The sequence below is a fragment of the Caretta caretta genome, chromosome 2, assembly GCF_965140235.1.
Source record: "Caretta caretta isolate rCarCar2 chromosome 2, rCarCar1.hap1, whole genome shotgun sequence".
NCBI lineage: Eukaryota > Metazoa > Chordata > Testudines > Cheloniidae > Caretta > Caretta caretta.
The window spans coordinates 16123582-16141517 of record NC_134207.1 but is presented as its reverse complement, the minus strand read 5'-3'; the positions used below and the strand labels follow the sequence as shown (position 1 = coordinate 16141517).

General features: G+C 45.6%; 1 protein-coding gene across 2 annotated transcripts in view; it reads right to left on the bottom strand.

Moving 5' to 3' along the window:
- The window catches only part of NDRG1 (N-myc downstream regulated 1), a 66001-nt gene extending 59631 nt beyond the window's left edge, over positions 1–6370 (bottom strand). The window contains exons 1-2 of one of the 2 annotated variants that reach the window (XM_048841703.2): positions 6263–6322; positions 5681–5810 (exon numbers count right to left, since the gene is read on the bottom strand). The gene's annotated coding sequence lies outside the window, so the exon portion shown is untranslated. Of the gene's footprint in view, positions 1–5680; positions 5811–6262 lie in introns of both variants that reach the window. The other variant, XM_048841702.2, reaches the window with a different exon arrangement.
- Between the last annotated feature and the right edge of the window lie 11566 nt (positions 6371–17936).

The following is a 17936-nucleotide window of genomic DNA, read 5'->3' as shown; positions in this document are numbered from 1 at the left end:
CCTATGTATATTTGAGGTTACAGCATGCGCTGTTTGTGTTGGGGGGTGGGGATGCTTTGTGTTCCTCTGTGAGAGTAGCAGCTGAGCCAGGCAATCTGTCCATCTCTTCCTCACACAACCAATGAAAATCACTGCACATAAGTTAGCTTAGAGTAATGGTGGGGATTGGTTGAGTTAGCTCTGACATCAGACTCTTGGCCTGGGATAACCTAGACCCATGCCTTCCAGTAGCTATAGACTGCATGGATGTAATTCATAAAGTGAACATGGCTGAAAACTTAAATTGGACTGCAACAGACTGCAAAACCTAGTGATTCAACCTGGTGATATTCTGAACAAAATGAACTCTCAGCCATGTTTATAGCTGTTTCCCTCACTTCACAATGATTCTACAGACATGACATAGGCTTCAGAGTAACATTCCTGGTATCTTGCTATAAAGATTTCATAGGCATTAGGGACCAATCATAATGTCCAGTCACTTTCCCTGGAAATACAGATTAAAAAAACATAAGAAAAAATAACCGTTAAGGGTGGGGAAGTGGTGGAAACAGGGAGCAGGGTAAGGATTAGATCACTAGGGAGAGGTGTGTTAGAGCAGTACAGCTTGGGTATGAGCTTTCTTGGTATTGTGATTTTTAGGGCCCTCAACATAATGTTTACATAGTTAATGCAACAGTGGAAATGGAGTGTTCAAAACAGATCAGCAGTTATAAGTCAGATTTGAAAGGAACTGTGTGGTCAGTCTCCAGCTGTGCAGAGAAATACTATTGACAGCTGAAAAAGATTTAATAGAATGGTAACAACTGAAAGGGAAGTAACTCAAAACAAAAGGAACACAGGAAGTGTGTCTGCCACACATTAAAATCAGAACTGTAATAGTCACATGCATCCTGCTTTGTGCAAACACACGTCTGTGGGGAAAAAAAACCACTAGACTACTCAGTCTTACATCAGCAAACACACTGTATACCTATGCTGTACAAAGTCAAATTTGGCCTATGGAACTGGGGATAGTCCAGAGACAGTAACATTCTGTTATGCAATGTATGAAGAAAACAGGCCTGATCCTGCGCCATCCATTTGATGTAAGTTTAACTGGAAACTGACTTTAGTTCAAGGTGTAGGGGTTTTTTTTCCCCTACTCTTGGGGCTACAGGACCCAAGACTGATAAATATGATGCCTGCATGTAAGGGACTCATGTTCTCCTGTGCAAGCAGCACCTACTACTCTTAAGTTGATGCAGAGAACCCACCAAAAATCAAGCACTGTTTATATTGTGTTCTATTCAGATATAACTATCTGAAGTGATGCATATTCAGGAACAGTTCTGAATTGCTTCTTACTGCTGCTATTCCTTAGCATAGCTTAAAATAAAGATGGATACATTTATGAATGGAATCATATGTTGGGTTGCTTGTGATGCAAGGAACTGGACTCATAACAAAGGAGGTCCCTTTCAGTCCTGTCCACATTATTGACCAGATGGAAAGATTAGAGTTTTATTGCGTCAGGAAGGGTTGTTTCACCATGCACACATGAAAAAAATTTCCATTGAGAATCAAAGTTTACAGACAAGCATTTATTTTAAATTGCCTAAAGGTAATGGATAATATCCAACAAAAATTATAAAAATCTAATTCTGCCAAGCAGAACTGGCAATGGGATTACATCCAGCCAATTGTTCACTTCATCTTGAAGAAAAATTACAGAAGGGAGAAGGGTAGGGAGGAGAGCATGACTGGAGAGCATTACTGAACAGTTCAGTAATCAGTGGTACTGATAGTTTGATTTTCAAGTGGTCTTCATTGGCATCCAAATCAGTATTTGAAAAGGGAGTTGCTGTCCACTGCAAGCCTTATATAGAAGGTTTAAGGCTACTGCACTAGTTTCCAATGCCAAGGAAACTATTTTTTTTTTTTTTAAAAGAACATGCATCTCTGAGAAGTACATTGTGACCCAAGTACAGCTTTTAAGAGAATGGAGTTTACTATTTCTTCCTCCTTTTGCTATAGAGTAAACTGCATATTGCATGATGGTACAAATTTGCCAAACACCAATCAACTTCCAAATATGATTACAGTTATAAGGCAGTGATGGGAGGAAGATTAATATGGTACATGCAATTTTGATTAATGGTATACAAATTTTCTAACATTTCATTTTGTTTCAGTAAGTAAGTGATAAGTAATGTGGTTATTGATAATTGCATGCATTTTGTTTTTAGTATTCTGTTCAGTTTTCTATAGTTCAGGTCTAAGTTTCACATTCTTGTCCCTTAAATAATAAAGGGAGTTTGAAAATGACCACGATTCCAGGGGTGTTTTTTCTAAAATCAATCAGCATTTAGTCATTCATTATTTCAATGACCGATGCATGCAATTACTGCTTGATGTTCTCATTGCTACCACAATATTCCTTCAAGCACGCTGCAATTCCTATTTTGTTGTTAAATTAGAGAAAACCACAGATTTGCTCATTGGTCCTGTATGCTGGCAAGGTCTGAACTAATTCCATCTAGTCACTTTCCCAGGTTCTTCTATTTGTTTCATAGAACTAAAACACTTCTAGACTCTGGAGAGGACATATGTTGAGCTAAAGAGAGTAAACAGCTAACTTTCCAGAAAGGCCTCCCCACCCATGATGCATAAGTATATGGTTGGTAAATCTTAAGTGCAGTTTTTATTAGTTTTGGGGGACAATAGAGTCTACTGGATAAGGCACTGGCTATCAAACCACTTGGATATGTGTGTGAGCATAGGTAAGTTTTTTGCATGAGTCAGGGAAATCAAAACATTGTTTTGGAGCGGACCCAAACCAAAACACTTATTTTTGTCAAAGCAACGTTGACCTTGATCTGTCAGCTGCTGCAGTGTCTCATGGAAGTTTTAGTTTGAGTGCCTTGTGAACTCATTTTTAATAGGCCTGGTTCCCAACTGGACTACATCTCCCATGATGTACTGTGGTTCCATATCTGGTTGGACAACCACTGTTCATCATGGGAGATGTAGTCCAGCTGGGGAGCCTGGCCTATGAAAGGAAGAGGGGGCATGAGATACCATGGCAGCTCAGGTGGATGCAGATTAACATCACTGACCCAAAGTGTTTTGATTTTCTTCAAAGAAACAAAACGTTTTAGTTTAGGACTATTGTAACATTTCAAATCAGATGTTTCCAAACTGATTGAACAGAACTTTCTGCTCAGAGAAAAAAAGATGTTTTGTTCCAATCTGATGAAAACAAATGTTGAAATGGAAATTCTGATTTTCATCCAGATTAATAAATTTTCAAGAAATACAACCTCACTTAAGTGAACTAGCACCAATACTTCATTTGGGCCAAAGTATTCTTTTTATCCTGTAGCACAAGAGTTCTGCTTTGTACTGCAATTTCAAATAGATTTAGCTGTCCAAAGAATCTTTCTGCCATAGTTCTGACACCCATCTTGCATTTTATTGAAAAACAAACTGTCCAATTCAGAATATTCAGCTCTTTAAAAACTTCTAGGCTGTGCTCACCACAAGTTTGGCTGAGTCTAACCACTACCCTATGTGTTCATTTCCCTACCATGTGACAGTTTTCATGTCTCTGCTCACCTTATTTTTAAGAATTTGGGCCGGAGTTTCTAAGTTAAATGTCAACACTCTTAGGTCTCAAGTGACTACCTAGCTTTAGTGTTTACCCCAGTTTGAAAATACTCCATACTATAAACCCTATGTCATGGTATCTGGGCAGGTTGTATTGCAAAGTACTAGGTAAACAAATTTCTGTAATATTCCTATTTACATTCATCAAAACATTCCATCCTCACTGAATTAATTGTTTTCACTGTATTGAGCCCTTTACAAATGACTAGCTCATACTAGTATTTCATAAAGGAGAATACTCACACACAAAAGTGCACTATACAGTTTCTGAAAACTCTTGCTTTCCAAACAGACTAATGCACAAACTTGCATGGAAGAAATTTACTTGTATTCTGGGTAGTCTTATTCTCTTGCTTCCCAGTTTTACTATTTGATCTGTAAAATCGTATGATTCTTGCAGTCCACAGAAGTATCTGGAGCATAAACACACCACAAACAGCAGTATGTGTTTTTAATCACATGCATAGTAAAGGCATTATGAGTCAAACTATGCTAGAACAAGGATTTTAGATTAATACAAGTACAGAAAGTATACAAGAATACAAGTATCCATTTCCAGCACTAAATTTAAAGTGACATCATTTCTAATGAATTTGTCTAAATTTTTGCTTCAGTTTTTGTTGTCATTGTTACAAGTTACATCCTATTGTTGGAACTGCAAATTAGACAAAGAATGTTTCTCCCTATTTTTAGGATTTATTTTGAGCCTCTGACAAGTCAGTTTCATGTTTTTTTTTTCCAGTGCGGTCAGTTTCTCTTTGCATGTCTTTCACACAAGGAGACAGAAAAAAAAAGTGTGTCAAATATAGGAAATCATGACCCTATAACCACATTTGGCAGGGACACTCAACAGCTATAGGGCCTGAAACCACCTTTTATTTTTTACGATTTTCTAGATTTCAAGCTGACCATTTCCAAACCAACCATTTCCCTTTAAATTACTTCTTTTGGTCCTCAGATTTATTTTTAGATAGATCCCCTCAGACTTCAAGAGAAATTAACAAATGTTTACTGCCATCTTACTCATTAACCTCTGCAATCCTTAAAAAGGGAACATAAGGAACATTTCTTGTGGGCTGTCTAAAACAATGGGTAAGATACAGAGGGGGCCCTCAACTTGCAAGCATTTCAAAGGAAGGCAGCAACACTGGAAAAAAAAAAGAAATATCCTTAGCCACACACTTTCACCCAATTCCATCTTCAAAGCAAGATGCTTTGAACATGAACAGTGCCCCAGAAGTATTCAATATACAGTACTTAAACTACAGCTATAAACACATAATGAGATACAAGAGTAAACAATGAAAACTGATCTGTTGCAATCAAGGCTACAGTTAAGCTAGAAAATTTGGTAGATATGGCTGAATTACACTAATAACTAACTTATGTAACGCCTTTCACACAGAGAAATAGTTTTTCCGTTCCAAACCCTTCCCAGTTCTGTAAGTGCAAAGAGGCTGAATCATAACATCAGCATCTAACAAGATTCCAGCTGTTTTCACCACTTTCAGAGAGGGGCAGGGAGGAGATCTGGGACATCTGTTATGGAAACCTGAACTGCCAGTACTTGGTGTCTCTCTCCCATTAGCCACAAGTCTCCAGTGACATTTCCAAGCCCTAAGATTCTAGCAGATTTAATATAGAGCCCAGCTAGTAAATTTGTTCAAGATAATACAGTAGTAACTGGTCAAACTGAAGTCCATAGGTACCAGGATTTCCCCCAGTTCTTCTGGGTCCAGCTGGTAGACACCAAAGATTTCACCCATCTTGACTTCTGTCAACACGCTGCTGATCCTGCCTATTCCATTCCTTCCCCTCCCACCCATTCCAACGAAAGAACACAAGGGACTACCTTCCACCCCAGGGTGCAGCCTCAGATTCCAGAGGCTCCCTGTCCCTCGGGCCCACCCACAGCCAGCACGCACCCTGCCAAGCGGGAACCGCTGCGCAGAGAGAGGGGCAGGTGCGTCCCTTTCCAGGCAGGGCTCTGGGAAGCAGGGTGAGGAAAGATAGAGGAGCTCAGTGCACAGACCTTCTAGGGCAGCAGAGCCAGAGTGGCTGGGATGCTCAGCCCTCAGAGGAGTCACATTTTGGGAAGTTAAGTAGTCCTCCTTCCAGCCTCTTGCAGCTCGCCACAGCAGAGCGGCTCTGACCACTAGGTCCTGTGGGAGGGAGGGAGTGAAGACTGGAGCCCCACACCCAGGGGGGCTAACACTCTCCTCCCACACCCACCCAGAAGGGCGGGGCACTTGCACCCCGGACAGCAGCACCAAATTAAGCCCACCGGGCCCCCTCTTCCCTGCACGCAATGGAGAGCCAAGCGTGCCCAAGGGCCCCCCTCCCCTGCCCTGGGAGGGGGGAGAAACATGGAGAAGGAGGGGCACGGCCAAAGGAGCCCTCTTTCTCTACCCTCAGGAGGGTCTGGGGGGCAATATGGAAGGGGCCGGCAACGGCCGAAGCACCCCCCCCTTTCCCTGCCCTGGGTGGGGGGGAAGAAATACGGGGGGCCGGCAAGGGCCGAAGAAGGACCCCCGTCCCCTGGGGGGAGAAGTTCACGAGGTTTCCCGGGCACCCCGCGGACGAGCAAGGCAGGAGCCGGGCTAGCGCCGCTCACCCTCACAGCCGCCTCCGTCCGTAGGACTCCGCTCCCCGTCACCCAGCGCCGCGATCGCGTCTGGGTCCGAGCCCCGGCTCGCGAGCCATTTATACCGCTCCGGCCCCGCCCCCCGCCCGCCCCGCTCGAGCGCTACCTGCGGCCGCCTCTTGCGCGGGGCTCCGCCTGTCCGCGGGCGGGGCGAGGAGCGCGGCTGGGCTGGCGCAGACCCCGCCCGCCCCGGGCCCGCGCTGCGAGGCGGAAGCTGAGGGACGCTACCCTGGCTCGTGACAGGCCCAGGCTAGCAGCCTCCGCCCCACGGCCCCAGGCCCGTCACAGGCCCGCCCGGCTGGAGCTGAGGCTGCGGGGAGCTGGGCCCCGCCTGCCGCTTTGGGCCCCTCAGGCCAGGCCAGGGACGGTCACAAAACCACCCTTTGGCTGCCAGCCAGCCAACCCCGCAGGCCCCGATGTTTCTGCCCCCTGGCCCGACACCATCGGCAGCCCGCGAGCGGGAGGTGCCTTTGCCAGCGCCCCACCAGCGAGATGGGCGCAGGGGGCGTTCGTCGCCTGGCTTGCTTGCAGGGCACGCCTGGCCCTCACCAGAGGTGGCAAAACTCACCCCCCGAGTGACACAGTTGACTGACCTAGACCCCGGTGCAGACAGTGCTATGTCAACTGGGGGGCTTCTCTCGCCTACGTAGCTACCACCGCCCCGTGGGGTGGAGTACCGGCCCGGACAGGAGAAGCTCCTCGTCGGCATAGGTGGCATCTTCGCTGAGGGCTTGTCTACACGTGACTGTGCCGCTGTAGCACTTAGTGAAGACACGAACTACACCTAGGGGAGAGCTTCTGTCAGGGTAGCTAATCCACCTCCCCGAGAGGGTGGTAGCCGTGTCGATGGGATGGGATAAGTCGGCAGAGCGCTGCCTACAGCGGGGGGTTAGGTTGGTGGATTTTCCACACCCCTGAGTGACGTCATTAAATCGACATAAGTGTGTAGTGTAGATCAGGGTGAGCGCTAGAGTGGTGGAGCCGTACCACTGCAGCGCTGTAAATGTAGACAAGCCCTAATTGTTGAGTGTTGTGACGCCTCGGTCCTCTTCGTGAATCTCTAGTCCCTGCTCCTCATAGGCCCAGCCCGCACAGTTTGGATCCTGACTTCCCCCATGTTCAGTGGTGTTCAGATTCAGTGTTCTGGTTTGGGCCCAGGGTGCAAATGTCCTCAGTGTCAGATCCAGTGCTCTGGTTCTCTAATGTATTCCTTGATGTTTAAAATGTTTTTTAAGCTTTATTTTTTAAATCCTTCTTTTCCCCCATTTCAAAGGGAAAATCAAAATGTCAAGTAGGAATAAAATAGGTTTAATTTCTAGAGGACCCTTCATTCAAAAGTTTCCTTAAACCATACATTTCCTCAGGCAGGGACCCTGGCTTTAGATTGCCCAGCTCTTGTTTGAATCCTTATTCAGTGGTGAATGTAGCATCCTGATTCAATATATGCACTATACTACACTGCCATGGGACACTGACCCTTGCTGTAACTCTCTTCACCCAGGCACTAATCCTGGCCTGTGAGAAGGGGAGGACCCAGAAGGAGGGGGAAGGCTGGAGAGCAAACTGACCCCACATTCACCCCACAGCAGTAGCCTCTGTTCCACAGGGTGGAGGGGAAACCAGGCCAAACCTGAGTGGTCCTGTGACCCCATAAGCCAGCTCGCAATGCCTGCAGAGGCATGTGTGCAGTTTCTGTGGGTGCAACTGAACCAATGAACCCACACTGAAGCTGCCCTATGCATAATAATCCTAAAGCATTTGGAAATGCTGTTCCACATAAATAAATAAAAGCTATAAACAGGGATCATTTTGCCCATCTCTGAAATGCAGCAATTTGGGTGTGAAATGCAATAATAATAAAAATAAATATCTAGCTCTTATACAGCACTTTTCATCAGTGGGTCTCAAAGTATTTTACAAAGGAGGTCAGTATCATTTTTCCTATTTTACAGATGTGGAAACTGAGGGACAGAAGTGATGTGACTTGCCCAAGGTCACCCAGCAGGCCACTAGTGGTTTAACAGTGCATGGTGATATCATAATCAGATTAGGACAGGAAGTGAAGCATTCTGGCAGACAGAACAGTGTGATGGAATTTGCTCATGACACAGATTAACAATCATATTTTATGTGAATTTAGCTGATTATATTTAAACTCTTACAAATCACTTTATATATTTACTTATATTGGAGCATTTCACAATCTTTAATGTATTGATCTTCACAACATCCCTGTGAGGTAGAGGAGTACTATTATCCCCATTTTATGGATGGAGAACTGAGGTACAGAGAGTAAGGCTATGTCTACACTTAAACTGCTATGCAGCTCAGCTGCAGCTGTGCTGTTGTAGCGCTTCAGTGCAGACACTCACTACAAGGACGAGAGGGGTTCCCCCATTGCTGTAGTTAATCCTCCTCCCTGAAAGGCAGTAGCTAGGTTGACAAAGGAATTCTTATGTCAACATAGCACTGTCTACACCAGGGTTTAGGTCAGCATAGCTAGGTCTCTTGAGGATGTGGATTTTTCACACCCCTGAGAGACGCAGCTATGCTGCTATGAATTTTCAGGGTAGACCAGCCCTAACTGACCTGCCCAAGGCCATAGAGGAAGTCTGTAGCAGAGCAGAGATTTAATTCTAATCTCCTAAATCCTAGGTTAGTGCTCTAGCCACAGGACCATCTTTCCTTCCAATTGTAGATAGGTGTGATGCAATGCCAATCAAGGGCCTAAGCTGGCAACAAAGTCAGTGGGGCTACTAGCATGAGCAAGGACTTTAGCATCAAGTCCCAAGAAATGACCAAAATATAGTGAACTAGTGGAATAGTTGAAAATAGAAACCCAGCTTCAGGGTTCTCAGACCCCACACTTTTCTTCCCCGCACAAGAACCTTTTTCTCACAGTTCACCTACTGGATACAGGTGGGGTACAGTGGCAATTTATAAAAGGGTCCAAAGCTCAGTAGTTGTAGGAAATGTTGAAAAATTAATGTGTATAATAGTGAAATCTTGTTGTAGAAAATAAAAAGAGTATCATGTACAAGTATCAGTTTAAAATAAAGCAAAACCAGTATGACAGAAAGACTATGAATTTCAAAATATCACATCTGTACTCTAAAACACGGTCTGCTTGTGCTCCCATTGAAGTCAATGGCAAAACTCCAATTTATTTCAATGGGAACAAGACTGGGCTATAACCAGTGATGAGCTGCCAAAATCTTAACAACCTGTTCCCTATAAAAAGTTCTGATTTAAGGGATGTGCCCCAGTATGTATTTTTTGTACCAACAGGGTTCATACGTCCGTATTTTCAGGCGATTTAAGAACCAAAAAGCCTGACCTGTCTGGGAAAATACAGATGTATGTTAACCCTGCCTAAAGTTCTTTTTTTAAAAGATGGGCCTCAACCAGAAATGAGCTCCGTTTCACATGTGTGGGTCCCCGCCACACCCTGGGGGTGTGCTAGGGTGACCAGATGTCCCGATTTTATAGGGACAGTCCCGATTTTGGGGTCTTTTTCTTATATAGGCTCCTATTACCCTCCACCCCCTGTCCTGATTTTTCACACTTGCTGTCTGGTCACCCTAGGGTGTGCACATGTGTGGGTCCCAGCTGCTTCATGCCCCCCTCATTGAAGCAGGTGTGCAGGGTTACTGCCCTGGGAACTGCAAGGCAACAGTGGACGTAGGGCCAGCTGCAGACAGGGGTGTGGGGCATGGCTAGCTGGAGGCAGGGGGTGCAGTGCTGGCTGCAGGCAGGGCAGGAGGTGCGGGGGTGGCTGGAGACAGGGGCTGGCTGCGGGCAGGGCAGGGGGTACGGCAGGAGCTGGTGCGGGCAGGGCAGAGGGTGCGGCAGGGGCTGGTGCAGGCAGGGGGTGCAGGGGTGGCTGGAGACAGGGGCTGATGCGGGCAGGGGGTGTGGGGGTGGCTGGAGACAGGGGCTGGCTGCGGGCAGGGCAGGGGGTGTGGCAAGGGCTGGCTGCAGGCAGGGGATGCGGGGTGGCTGGAGACAAGGGCTGGCTGCAGGCAGGGGGTGCGGGCAGGGCAGGGAGTATGGCAGGGGCTGGCTGTGGGCAGGGCAGGGGGTGCGTGCGGCAGGGGCTGGCTGCGGGCAAGGCAGGGGGTGCGGCAGGGGCTGGCAGTGGGCAGGGGGCGCGGGGGTGGCTGGAGACAGGGCAGGGGGTGCGTACAGCAGGGGCTGGCTGTGGGCAGGGCAGGGGGGTATGGCAGGGGCTGGCTGCAGGCAGGGGGTGCAAGGGTGGCTGGAGATGGGGTGGCTGGAGACAGGGGCTGGCTGCGGGCAGGGCAGGGGGTGCAGCAGGGGCTGGATGCAGGCAGGGGGTGCAGAGGGTGGCTGGAGACGGGCTGGCTGCGGGCAGGGGGTGCAGAGGGTGGCTGGAGACAGGGGCTGGCTGCGGGCAGGGTGGTGGGTGCTCACGGGGAGAGCGGCTCCGAGCAGTCCGAGCAGCAGGACGCAGCCCAGGCCCAGCAGAGCAGCTGGGGACCCGCCAGGCAGCAGCGGGATCCCCAGGGCCAGTGGTCCGGGGAGCAGCAGCAGCAACAGGGCTTGTGCCCAGGGCCAGGCAGCAGCTCACATGCCCCCCGCTCACATGCCCCCACCCCCCAGCACCGTGCCCCCGGTGGCCAGAGGAGGAATTATGTCACTTCCTGGCTGGAGCCCATCAAAGCCTCAACACCCCCTGCAGGGAAGCGGGTTAACAACCGGTTCTAAAACTGCTTCAAAATTTAACAACTGGTTCGTGTGAACCAGTGCGAACCGGCTCCAGCTCACCACTGGCTATAACACCTTTGTAGCTAGGTCCAGGCAGAGTAGTGGGGGTTACAAATGCTCCATGCCACAGAAACATCTTCTGCCAGCACCCCCTCAGGGAGCTGTTTCTGCAAGTAACAGCCTGGGCGCTGTTGAGTAAAGATTGCCAATAAATACCATATTTGTGGGTATTAGATTTATGATGTCCACAAGTCCACAATGGAGTAGGTTTAAATTGTTACAGGCTTGAGCTACTTTGGTTTCTCTGGTTTGCTGTGAGACATGCTGTTTACTATTTCAAAGAGGAGTCCTGATTTTAATGTATCTGTTCTGCGTCCTGCACTAGCCAGAACTATGAAATACTAACATAATAATAAAGTGTCCTCATGGTGCGTAGTTGTCTGAACGGCAGAACAAAAGCCAGGAACTCCTGAGTTCTAAACTGAGCTTTAAAACTGGCTCCCTTAAATTCTCTGCATCGGTTTTCAGATCTGTAAAATAAGCCTAATAATGCAAGCTATGGTGTGTGGTGTGTGTGTGTGTGTGTACAATTCGGAACTGCTCAGTTGCATGTCATGGGGTAGATCTAAACTTGCAGCGGCGTGTAGAATACGGACACTGCATGCCCTGCTACCATAGGTATAAATAAATGTGTAGACAGTGAGGAACTGCTTAGGCAAGTACAGGAAAGCCATGCCAGAACTTTAGGATGTATTCCCTGTATGGGTCTCTATACGCCCTAGTAGTGCCTCCCACATCTACACATCTACATTTAGTAGTGTCATGCTTCTGGAGCCCCACTGCAGAGGAAGGCTCCAGCGTGAGAGGTGGGGGAAGGGAGCAGGGAAAGGCTCCAGTGTAGGGCCCCTCTGCGGAAGCTTTTCCTCTCTGCTTCCCCCATGCCAGAGCCTTTCACTGTGGTGTAGCTACACATATGCTACGTAGTACATGCCACCACAAATGTAGACAAGGCCATAGTCTTTATGCTGCTACCAGCACACCGGTGCCTCAAATGGAAGGGGGTTTTGCTTCTGGAACAAGAACACTCAAATTCTATCCCCACTTCCACTGAACAGTTCCAGGTAACTATGTTGTGCAGCATAAAGACAACTATTAAGGCTAGGTTGATGCAGGTTTATTACAATACTTACCAACAAAACGTTGTTGTGAATATTAATTAGTTAATGTTTGTAAAAAGTACTCCTAACAATAATATTATTTGATGCAAAGGTCATATCCTCATCACATCATTTCCCCTGCACTGGCGAAAAACAGCAAAGGTAACAACTTTAAAATATGGACATGTTTGCTTAGTGCATTTCCATGGTCTTTTACATTGGACATAGTAGTTCTACCGTCTTTGTACTCATTTTATAGTTTGAGACCTGGAAGCTGATGAAGCCATCCAAATCCGTTCACTTGGAACTTGAGCCTATTTTGAATCCAAACCTTCAAAAATAAGAGGTGAGCACAATGCACTGCCCCACTGAATCTCACTGTATTTGTTATGATCATGCCAGAACATCTATATAGCTCATCAGTTTTTAAAACTATGCAATAAGAACGAGAACACTGGAAGGAAAAGGTAGACAGGACTATTTTCCCAAGGGATTAATCCTTCATAGAGATGAGCCTGAAATAAACCCCCAGCTCATAAACACCTAAATTTTGGGAAAATTCCAGTCTGGGTCAGGATCTGGACTTTGTGGCTCAGTCCATCTTCATGCAGAGCTTAAGAGTTCTTCAGTCTGCTCTGCTTCTGTGCTTCCTGGGGAAGGGTCCTGCAGATTGAAGAGATTCAGTGGAACAAACCGGAGGTCAGACTAGAACTGGGCAAAGCTTTGGCAACATTTGCAATGAAACCAAGAGAACGTCTCTTGGTTTCAGGTTTTATTACTAACCAGGCTCATTGAAAGTTTTGCTGAGTTTGGGATGAAAACAAGGCAAAAGTTGGTCATTTCATTTGAGTTTCACTTTGAGCTTTGCAGTTTATTTGAAATTTAGGTTACACATGGTTAGAAGCACTTCAGAAATACTTGAGACAGAAAGAAAATAGATGGAAAGATGCATCCACAATGTAAGGGGTGCAAACCCATGTGAACTGAAACCCTGGGAATCAAAACCCACAATGGGCCAACATTCCAAGGTATATTGTCCATTGTAAGGATGGGATTTATTACTCATTGTAAGGCTGAGAATATCATAGTGGTTTATGATGTTTTTCTGGGCAGGAAGATGGATTGCAAGAGAAAACAGTAATTTCAGAAGTCCAAATTAGGAAGTATTTACTATGTGAAGATGCAATATCTAACCTATGCAAAAGGCCAAATCCTGCCCTATGCTACAGAGGAGCACTGACAAGGCTTTGAGGAGTCTCTTTCTGCCGCTGCCCCAGTTCACAGCAAGAGGCCTACCTAGGGCTCAGAAGAGTGCTAGAGACTTACGCAAGTTGCCATACAAACTAGTGTACCACAATCCCTATGGAGCTAATTAGTATTTATACTGCAGTGTGCTACACATCCTAGCCAGGGGCACTCTCAGCACCTGCACAGCAAGATCCGTCCAGCCCCCACCATCAGTCTGTCTCTTATAACTAATGTGCATGCAGTACCATCCTTCCCCCACTTCTATGTGTGGGTGGCTCTCACTTGCAATGGCAGTATTTATCACAAAGACTTTTAACCTGCAATATAACAGATGTTATTGTCTGTTTCATTGCCCAAGTAGCTGGAGGCCTAACAGGCAATCCTATTATTAGTGGTTTAAAGTAAGTTAGAGATGTCATAAACTTTGTTTTATTAAGATGAATTGCTAACAGTTATGGAGGTTTTTAAAAACAGGTTAGACAAACAGTTGTCAGGAGTGGTCTAGTTATTACGTAGTCCTGCCTTGAGTGGAGGGGACTGGACTTGATGTCCTATTGAGATCCCTTCCAATGCTACACTTCTCTGATTCTATGTATCTATATCTATATAGCTATACAGAAAGACTTTAAATCCCAAGAGAAATTGTACACAATTCCTTCCTGAGCAAAGGACTGACCAGGTTCTCTCGTCTGCCTATTGTGTTCTGATAGCGAGAAGTCATAATGCTTAGAGCTTGCCTTATCTACGCTTGAAACACTACAGCAGCAAAGCAGCGACACTGCAGCTGAAGATTCTTCCATCGAGTAGTTATTCCATCTCCCTGAGAGGTGGTGGCTAGAATTCTTCATCAATCTACTGCTGTCTACACTGGGGGTACGGTCGGCTTAGGTACTTCGTTCAGGGGGGTGAATTTTTCTCACCCCTTAGTGACATAACTGGGTCGACTTAATTTTTGAGTGTAGACCTGGAGCAGGTATTTAGATCTCCCTTTACAAACAGAAAAGGAGGACTTGTGGCACCTTAGAGACTAACAAATTTATTTGAGCATAAGCTTTCGTGAGCCTATGCTCAAATAAATTTGTTAGTCTCTAAGGTGCCACAAGTCCTCCTTTTCTTTTTGCGGATACAGACTAACAGGGCTGCTACTCTGAAACCTGCCTTTACAGACATTAACTAATGAATCCTCCAAATGCCTCAGGGAATGGAGGAGGGGGGAAATGAAGCACTAATAGGTTAAGGGCCTGATCTAAAATTCACTGAAGTCAATGGTAAAACTCCCTTTGAGTTCAATGGGCTTGGACTTGTATCAGGCTCCAAATCAGTGTCAGCGCTACGATTAGAACACAGATGTTCCTGCTATCCACATTTTTATTTAATCCACTAACTCACTCTGTCTCTTGTGTCAGTAGTGCCTTGCGGACTTGAAATATGTCTAAATGCCAGCTAACAAACTGCACTAAGTGCCTTCCATAGAATGCTGCTGTTTGAGGCAAGGAACGTAAAAATATAGGCAGGTTAACAATAATGCTTAGCGCTAAAGGTGGACTCAGGAATTCCGGAAATGTAGGACATGATTATTACTTGTATTAAGTATTGCCTAAAGCAGTGGTTCCCAAACTTGTTCCGCCACCTGTGCAGGGAAAGCCCCGGCGGGCCGGGCCAGTTTGTTTACCTGCCGCGTCCGCAGGTTTGGCCGATCGTGGTTCCCAGTGGCCGCGGTTCACCGTTCCAAGCCAATGGGTGCTGCTGGAAGTGGCAGCCAGTACATCCCTCGGCTCACACCGCTTCCAGCAGCTCCCATTGGCCTGGAGCAGCAAACCACTGCCACTGGGAGCCACGATCGGCCGAACCTGCGGATGCGGCAGGTAAACAAACCGGCCTGGCCCACCAGGGGCTTTCTCTGCACAAGCGGCAGAACAAGTTTCGGAACCACTGGCCTAGAGGCCCCAACCTGGACTGGGGCTTCATTGCCATAAGCACTGAACAAACACATTAAACTAGACGGTCCTTGCCCCAGAGAACTTGCAATCTAAATACAGACAGACCAGCAAAGGGTAGACTTATTATTTCCATGTTACAGATGGGAACTGAAGCACAAGCTCATCCAGGAAATCTGTGGCAATGCCCAAAATTGCTCCCAGGTCTCCTGGACTTTAACCACAAGACCATCCTTCCTTCTTTTTTTGACTTATAAATCAGTGCAATTCTAGTGTTAAAAGTGGGAGTGGACGTGTTACTGCTGCCAGCTGTAAACAAGGAAGAAAAGCTGAGTAAAAGTTAAAGTTTAGTATCATTTTTTCGAGTTAGACCATTGTGCATTTAATTAAAAACAAACAAACCCTACACACTCTTTACATTCATGCAGCAGTAAAATGATTGTATGGTAACTTCCAACTTATCTGTATGTATATATATATATATCTTACTATATGTTCCATTCTATGCATCTGATGAAGTGGGCTGTAGCCCACGAAAGCTTATGCTCTAATAAATTTGTTAGTCTCTAAGGTGCCACAAGTACTCCTGTTCTTTTTGCAGGTACAGACTAACATGGCTGCTACTCTGAAACCAGAAAAATGATTAGTCACTGCATGAGTAACTCTGGGTGTTTCCATGCGCTTATTAATAGTGCTACAGTTGTAATTTTGAACAGGTAACCTATACATTATGTACAGTATATTAGAGCTTTGCTGATATATGTTGAAGTGAAATTCCACTCTCGAGAGACACCCTATCAACTGGGAATTATGGTGTAATAGAACCTTCCCTTGCTGTCTATGGATCCCTCGGTGATGTTAACATGCACCCACTCAGATCAATTGTCCTTCTAGAAATCATCCATTGCAGCTTTGGATCGAGGAAGCTGACCTCAATTTAAAAATATAAATAAATAACACTACAGATTGCCTCCTGCTGTATCAGCTCCACCCTCCTTTTCCCCTGCTGCTTTGCTGCTGTCACAGATTTGCCTGATGCTTGCCTGAAATTAATTCATTACTCATATCCGGACAAAAGTACTCATTTCCAGTTTGTAAACTGCTTTTGGCCTGTTTATCTGACTAATTCAGCAGAATTTATAAGTGGGATGAAGTCATTTTCTGTCTGGGAGCATGAGTCTTGGTCAAATCTGAAACATTTGTAGAGGAAGAGATCCTGTGCTGATGATTTTTATATATTTGTCTTTAAGGTCACTCTCCTTCAATATGCTCTTTTGCTGAAGTGGCAGATGCAGTTTAATAAGGAAGTCTTTGAGCATTTTACCAAGACAACTGCCTCACAGCCAGTTTTGCTATGTAGGGAATAGAATCTATGTGATTAAACTTCTAAGATTTAGCCTGAAGCAAATGCTTCATGTCCTGAGCACACTTTGAGAAACTTTGGATCCAGATCTGAACATCATCTTGGTATCTGTGATGTGATAATACTCAAGAATAACAGAAGGTTACTTTTCATCTAACACTGAACTTTATTAGACAGAGGAAAGGGGTATTATTCCCAAAGCTACCCCATTTCTCTTTCCACTTCATTGTAGAAGCTTCCCCAGCCTGTTCTGCCAGGCTGCCTGGTAAACTTTTAAAGAAACAGTATGTGTATCCTTACAATCTCTAGTGCTGTAATGGGCAGAAACCCTGGATCTAAAGTCTCCCAAACTTTGGACATGCTTGAATATGATCCAGACTTTGCAACTTGAGCTCATGTTTACTTCCCCCCGCCTAGCCTATCCTGCATTAGTGTGCCCTCCATCACAAAGCTTAAAATCCCTCAAAGCTGGTTCTATAAAAGATACAAAACCCAATTATTTTGCTACTTCTTAAATATATTAAAAGTTGTTTAAATTCACCCTCTCATCTAAATTCAAACCTATGGAACCAGATGCAGTATTGTCAATGGCAAATGTTCAAAATTCATGAGGCAAGCCCCCAAAAGTCATTAGATTGACTTAAAAATCATAAGATTTTAAAACAATAATAAATGTTGAGGACTTTATTTGGCTTCCGGGCAATAGGGCTTTACATTTCCAAGCTTTACTCTGCAACCATCAAGGCTATACATTTCTTTTATTAAAAAATGAAAGCTGAGATTCTCATTAATCATTGGTGATGAGATGAATTTACTGAGCAGCATTTGCCACAGCAGACACTGTCCGAGGGGCATTCGTGCTTTACTCAGCTGAGGGCTGTACAGGCAACTTGCCACAAGCCCGAGGGCTTTTCTTGATTTGTGTAAAATGTAGCAGTTTGCAACCACCTTGTTCAACACACTTGTATGATCCATGGAGACTACATGGCCCAGCATGCAATGCTCCCTCTTGATCTGATACATCAGGCTACTCTGAGCAATCCATATTGGGAACTGTGGTTGCCAAAGGCTAAATAGTTGGCTGCAGTGCTGGTTTCTGGCTAACATTTTGCCACCCCTGAATCATACCATGCATAAGGGATGAACAGACTGAGCGGAGTTTGACATTTTGTGATTAACTTAGTCTGTTATTTGACTTTGCAAAACCATTC